Below are 7,300 nucleotides of genomic sequence, written 5' to 3'. Positions count from 1 at the left end.
ACACACAGAGCAGGGCGGATCAGGGGGAGGGGCGCTGCCCTCTATCACCCACAGAGCAGGGCTGATCAGGGGGTTGGGGCGCCGCCACTCTCACACTCAGGGCAGCGCCCATGGAGAGGTTATGGCTCTACCTTGCCACACAGAGAGCAGGGCCTGGGGGGGGAGGGGAGGGGGGGGAGGGCGCCTCGCCCTGTCACACACAGAACTGCAGGGCGATCAGAGGTTGGGGAGCTCCCCCGTATCAGGCACAGAGCAGGGCTAATAGGAGGTTGGGGCGCCTTCTCCTGTCACAAACAGAGCAGGGTGGATAGGGAGGTTGTGGCCCCACCCCCTGTCACACACAGAGCCTCAGGGAGATCAGGGGGTTTGAGCGCTGCCCCCTGTCACGCTGATCCCGGTGCTGGGAGGCACATTACCCTTTTACTATATAAGATAGAGACCTGGTGCATGGGGGGGGGGGCGGCTGGTTTGCCCTGAAGGGTGTCCTGGATCAGGGTGGGGGTCCCCACTGGGGGGCCTGGCCAGCCTGGGTGAGGGGCTGAGGGCTGTTTTCAGGCTGGAGGGTGATGAAAGCTCCCAACCGCTCCTTTTTTTCTTTTTCTTTTTTAATTCTGGGCCAGCTTTAGCTCTGAGGCTCCAGCTCTTAGGCCTCTGCTGCTCAAAGTAGGTATCTGGTTTGTTTCAGTTCTATAATCGAAACAATGTATAACTCCAGCTCTGACTCCAGCTCTGAGATCCCAGCTCACTGAAAGCTGGTTTCTGGGTTTTTTTTAGTTTCTATATTTGTTAAAATGTTTCAAACTGCAGGCTCAGAGGCCTGCAAGGCAGGCAGGGAACGTTGGTTTCCTCCGTCACTGAAGCAAGCAAGCCTCATGTTAGTTTCAAGCTGCCTGGCTGCCAGCCACCATCTTGGCTGGCAGTTAATTTGCATATTGCCCTGATTCGCCAACGGGAAGGGTAGCGGTCGTACGCTAATTACCATGTTTCTGTTTTATTAGATAGCATGTCTTGTGGGACCCTGTGGTGTGGGCTCTTTGAACTCCTGAGCTGGATGTTCTAGGAGTGTCCCTTTTGTGGGTTATTTTGGCTCTCCTGTTGTAATTGGGTCTTGATTGTTGTCCCATTCATCATTGGTATCTCCTCTCAGGCTGGCTGACTGTGAGGGTCAAGCCTGACCATGTTGTGTGAGCTGTTATACAGGTGCAGTCTTGAAGTGGGTTCTGCCCTTAGTTTTTTAAAAAAGTCTCCTCTTAAACTAGTCTTCAGCTGAATATTCCCAAATTTATATTTAATTCCAGCTTGATTCTGGGAGAAGGTGTGAGAAAGACCCACCAATTCTGCCTCCATCTTATGCCCCTTTTGTTTAAGTTTAAAAGTCTTGCTCTTTGAAAGGACTCCTAATGAAATGATGGTAGAAGCCCAAGCAGCAACTGACCCTGACACCTTTTGCTGTATGGTACGGTACTCCAATCTACTGACAAGGTGATTGCATTCTTAAATTCGAAAATATAATTAAGTATAATAATTTTTGTTGGACCTTACAAACAAACTCCCCCACCACCATTTTTTATGCATATCAAAACCTTATATTAAAATCCATGGACTCAGCATTTTTTTTTCCTAGGGGAGAATGTGAATGAGTCCCCTCTACCACAAATTATGCAGTCAAGTTTCCCACAGTTGGGGAAATCCCAGGGGTCAGCACACCTGGATTACATGCTGATATAGTTGCCACTAAGTTACTTGTAGATCCCATTAAGGATTTGTTTTTATTGAGCAAGTCATACTAATTTTACCCAGGTGTGCCAAGTGAGATGAAATTCTCCTTCTAGAAAGTTCAAGAGAGCTGGCTACCTGCTTGCAACAGATGGGTTAATGATCTACAGAGGATGGTGGGAGTGATAGAATAAATAACATTTTTCAGGATTTGCAAAGGGTGAGCCTTGCCCTAGGAAAACCACCTGCCTTATCCTGGTATCTCCCATGCCAGGTAAGTATAGTAATAATGGCATTTTTGAACAGATATAGAACTTTGAGATTTTTTGGTCTGATTCTCATATTCTATACGAAGAGACTTGTACACAAAAGAGAAAGGAACAGTTTTAAGTCTTTGGAGTCAGATAGATTTGGATCAGGTTTAAGTCCTGGGGCAATAGTAATATACTCAACAGTACAGCTTGTGAATTTTGACTATATATACTTATTAACTTGCCAACTGTGTGGCCTTGAGAAATTACTAAGCCTTCCTGTATTCCACTCCATAGGCTGTATATAATAATTGAAAATGTATGTAAAGCATTAAACATGTCATTATTAGGTAATAGCTATGTAATCTTCCAATTCTTCTGTGGCTCTCGGCTTCCTCATCTGTAAAATGGAGAGCATACCCATCTTGATGGGAATTTAGAATGATTAGATATAAATAAAGCATCTAGTATGTTAGTAGGCATTCCACAAATCATAGTATTAGTAAAATTATTCAAGAAAAGCCAGAACTTCTTTTTCAACTCCTATTGCTGTGGAAGCCCACTTGCTTATATCTTCCTCTATCTCTTTTTTCCACACATTTTTAGTTTTCCAAGTACAGGTCTTTTATCTCCTTTGCTAGGATTATTCCCCTAAGTTTCTGAATTATTTTTTGTTATAGTTGTAAATGGGATTGTTTTGTTGTTGTTGTTGTTAATTTGTACATTTTTTCATAGCACCTTTTTATTTAATCAGTCCATCTTAACTATTTATTAGAACAGGTGAGTGTGTAGGGGCCATCAGTATGTCTCATACTGAAGAGGAAGCTGGCATTTAAAATTGGGTAGAAGTTGGAGCCCAGTTTTTAAGCTAGTCCTGAGACTAGCCCTATCTCTGGATTTAAGTTATGTGAATTTAAACATCTCCTTACTCTTTAAGCCAACTTGAATTAGGGGTTTCTATTATTTGCTGAACAAAACGTCCTTATTTCCACAGCAGGTAATTCTTCCTTGACCATATTATCTAACGCACCTCCCAGATACTCTCTGTCATTTCCCATGTGTTTCTTTTACACTGGATACCACAATCTACAATTATCTTATTGACTTATTTCCTTTCTGAATTGTGTGGCTCAGGAAGGCAGTGACCTTGTTTTTCTTCCTCCCAGTGCCCTATAGATGCTCAGTAAATATTTGGCGAATGGTTGAATGATAAAAGCGTATCATAAACTTAATTGGGAAAAAGAGACATTTATCAGCTTTTCTCTAATACAGGTTTTCTCAATCTTGGCACTGTTGACATGTTAGGCCAGGTAATTCTTTTGTGGGGCACAGACCTGTGCATTGTAGGATGTTTAGCGTTATGCCAGGTATCTGATTAAGAACCATTGCTATAATATCTACAAGATTTTATGTAAACTTAACTGGCAAAAGAATAGCATAATCTGAGGTCATGTTTTTGAGATAAAATGGAGTAATGTTTGATTTCTGAAACACAGGTAAATGTGTTAGACAACTCCAGCTGTCTTCCATCCCATTGGTGGGGAGGGGTGGTGTGTCTCCCATTTAGCTACAGGACATGGTTGCTCTTGTGAAGATGTGTCCTGACTATTCTAAGGAGTTAATTTTGACTGTGGTTGAGGAGTTTTTTCATAATTATAAATTATTTCCTTCAGGCAAAAACTCATCACTTTCTTTGGCCTTAATTTTCTTATTTAGGAACTAATAATTAGAATGCCTGCACTTACTGACAATTATTAAGTAACTCTTACATTTATGGCCACCTTAACAATTCTATTTTTAGTAGAGGAAATAAAGAAATTTAATATTTGGATAGCCAGGATCATTGTTGCCCTATGTAATATTCTCATTTTTCCACCCTCTAAACAAAATTCATATCCCAGAAATAGATTCCTCTTGTCTTCTTTGTTTCATCAGCACTTGTGAGAAAAAGAAAAGGGAGGAAGAGTTAGTGTCCTGTGTCTTCTCTATTTTGAACTATAATGAGCTAAAGTCCTTATACATAAAGATGAGTCATTTCAGTACAGACTATTTGAATTTGCCCTGTTGAAAGGAGGTGCCTTCATTTAGGGGGGTAACAGTTATCAAACTGTTGGTGTATTTTTTTTATGTCATACAGATTCTGAAACCAGAATATCTCTGAGTTCCAGAGATGTTGGCACTATTATGGATGCCATCCTTGGGTGGTACATTGAGTTCTTGGAACCCAAATGGGTTAATGATCCATGGAGGGTGGTGGGAGTGGTAGAATAAATAACATTTTCAGGATTTGCTTTTACTGAGCAAGTAAGACTGATCTTACCCAGGTGTGCCAAGTGAGATCAAATTCTCCTTCTAGAAAGTTCAACAGAGCTGTCTACCTGTTTGCAAAGCCAACTGTTGGCAAGGATGAATATAATCACAAAAGTCAGTTGTCTAATAGCAGACTAGAGTGATGTGGAAAAGAGACAGACATGAGAACTCAGAGTCATGAAAATTGAAGTTGCTTTATTTAATTCCCCAACATAAAGGAGAAACAGCAAGAAGGGTATTTCTTGCTGATTCTGAATGATGAGTCACTCCAGAGTCATTGCTTATGCCTCCAAGCTACTTTCTACCTCTGAAGATGTAAGGCTTAAGGTATGTTAGGAGGAGTGAGGAAAGCATTGGAGAAGACATACCTTCCAACTTTAGAGAGAGAGAGAGAGAGGAGTGCAATGACTGTAAGGAAGCCAATATTGCTGATTAATGACCCTGAAGCCAGCTATTTATATTGTGTAACATCAAGTCTGTTTATCCTGAGTAAGTTTGTAAATGGGTATCTTTCATTAAAAACGGGTACATTCCACAAATATGTTATTGTACTTTATGCTTGCAAAGGCTTTCTTCCGAGGAGTTCATATATCAGCTCTTGTTATTTTTCGACTATAGTATAAAAATTTCTTCTTTATTTCTGAAGGGAGGTGGAGGGTCAGCCCAACAGAAAGTCACAAAAGTCTGTCTTGAGCTCCCGCCCCTGCCTTTCTATGCCTGTCTCCAGCCTCCTCATTCACTATTGGGTGTGTCTCCTAAAGGTCCCAGAACACAAACCCATTGCTTCCTGTGTGAAGGTGCTTAAGCAGGATGGGGCTGAGTGGCCTAACCAGCCAAAGAATGCCCCAACCATCTTACAGCATCAGTTAGCTGCAAGGCAATGAAAAGGTGCCCTTCTTGCCTAGAACAAACCAGGACAGGCTGTTTTCCCTGAGGTCCTGCACTGTCCTGGCCTGTTCTGTGGTGAGGACATCCCCGAGAGAAGAGGGAGTACAATCTAGGCTTATTACTCATGGAGGCAATGATGAAAGAACAGACCTTTTTTGTTTCTTGAGAGAACAGGACACCTCACTCTTACTACTGTGACCTATGACATGTCCTTGAGGGTCACCTTTGTCCTTGAACAGAGAATCACAATTCTTTCTGAAGCAAAGTGTTTCTGTTTATGAGTAAAGGGATGTGGGGGTGCTTGGCAGGGATGGAGGAGGGGATTGAGGTATTGAGGAATCTTGGGCTGTTTCCAAGGAAGGTTCCAGGGACCTTGTTTACTTTCTTCAATGGCAGTGTGTCTCCAGGACGTCAATCGTGCTAAAGTAAAGCCAATATGGCCAAACTTTATACTTTTAAATACACCCTTATAGACTGCATATTGAAAATGCCTATTAGCCTTCAGATTACTTTCTAATGAGTCCACTGTACACTTCGCTCATACAGAGTAGCCCTGACTTCATCTATGATGGATGAAAATATCAGTCTACCCTGGGGATATTGTGATGGACTCAACAAGGTTCAGGGCCAGCCAGCAGACTGAAGGTTCTCTGGTAGTGAGAGTTACAGACAATATACTGGATTCTGTGTCTGGAGTCAGATGTATCTGCAACCTCTTTTGGGCAACAACGTAACCTCTCTGAAATCTCACCTGTAAAATGTGGATAGGAAATCTAGTGAATTGAATAAAATTTGGGGGCATCAGAGAGAAGAAGGGAGAGGGAGAGATAGAAACATCAATGATGAGAGAGAATCATTGATTGGCTGCTCCCTGCATGCCCCCTACTGGGGACCGAGCCCACAACTTAGGCATGTGCCCTGACTGGGAATCAAACCTTGACCTACTGGTTCATAGGTCAAAGCTCAACCACTGCGCCATGCCAGCCAAGCCATGCATTAAATAATTTAACATATGCTAAGTGTCTGCCACAGCAAGGGAGCGTGGTAAAGGGCAGTTATGGTTTTTATTGCCTCGATTGATCTAGTCACCTACAGTGGTCTGCGAACTGCGGCTCGTCGTGAGCCACACGTGGTTCTTTGGCCCCTTGAGTGTGGATCTTCAACAAAATACTGACTTTTGTGCATGGGCCACGAAGTTTTAATCGCACTGTATGTGCGCACCCACACATGGTATTTTGTGGAAGAGCCACACTCAAGGGGCCAAAGAGCCGCATGTGGCTTGCGAGCCGCAGTTTGCCGACCACTGACCTAAGACATCCAATTACCTTCATTTCCCTGTAATTCTCTCCCGGTAAGAAAACACAACCCTGTTTATTTGTCCTCACCTTTCAGTGTGCTGCTCATAGTGCATGACTGCTTAGGTAATCAACAAACCACAGATTTCATAAAATTAGAACCATATGTACTAATAACTTTACAGATCATTCAAAATCAGAGAATTCAATTCTAGCAGGGAGGTTGACTTTATTTTCTTTCATTATTTGTTACATTTTTCTTGAAACCCTCTCTTCAATGTTATTTTATAATATTATGCTTCTACTTAGTGTGTAATATTATGGCTTCTACATCGCTATAGTGATGATATCAGTACATTTTATAAAGGAATAATACAATACCATGTCAGCCACCTTTGTTCAGCAGTGGAAGTTTCCCCAAGTCCAGGCATTCATCCGTTCATCTAAAAAACATTTGTGGAATTCCTCCCATGGAAAGCCATTCTGTAAAAAGTATTACAGTTGATTCAAAGATTATTCTTGACAAAAAATGTTTGCCTCCCTGCTAGAATGAGGGATACTGAGAAGTGTAAGCGAAGGGCCACAGGGAGGTGTAGGTGAAGCCAAGAGCTTATAAACCAGAGAGAGCTGTTGTCACACCCCAGCTTTCCCGCTACAGCTCTGTGACTTTGGGAAGTTGCATATACTCTCTGAGCCATAGAATTTTCACCTTCAGAATGTGGATCCATCATCATTCAGTCGACAGAAATCCTCTGATGAAATCCTCACCACCACAGTACTATAGGGCATCTTGGCAACAAATGCTATTTCATCTCCTCCTATCCTTCTAATTATATACTC

Source organism: Myotis davidii, unplaced genomic scaffold, assembly GCF_000327345.1.
Source record: "Myotis davidii unplaced genomic scaffold, ASM32734v1 scaffold119, whole genome shotgun sequence".
Lineage (NCBI taxonomy): Eukaryota > Metazoa > Chordata > Mammalia > Chiroptera > Vespertilionidae > Myotis > Myotis davidii.
Note: the sequence above shows the minus strand (reverse complement) of the source record.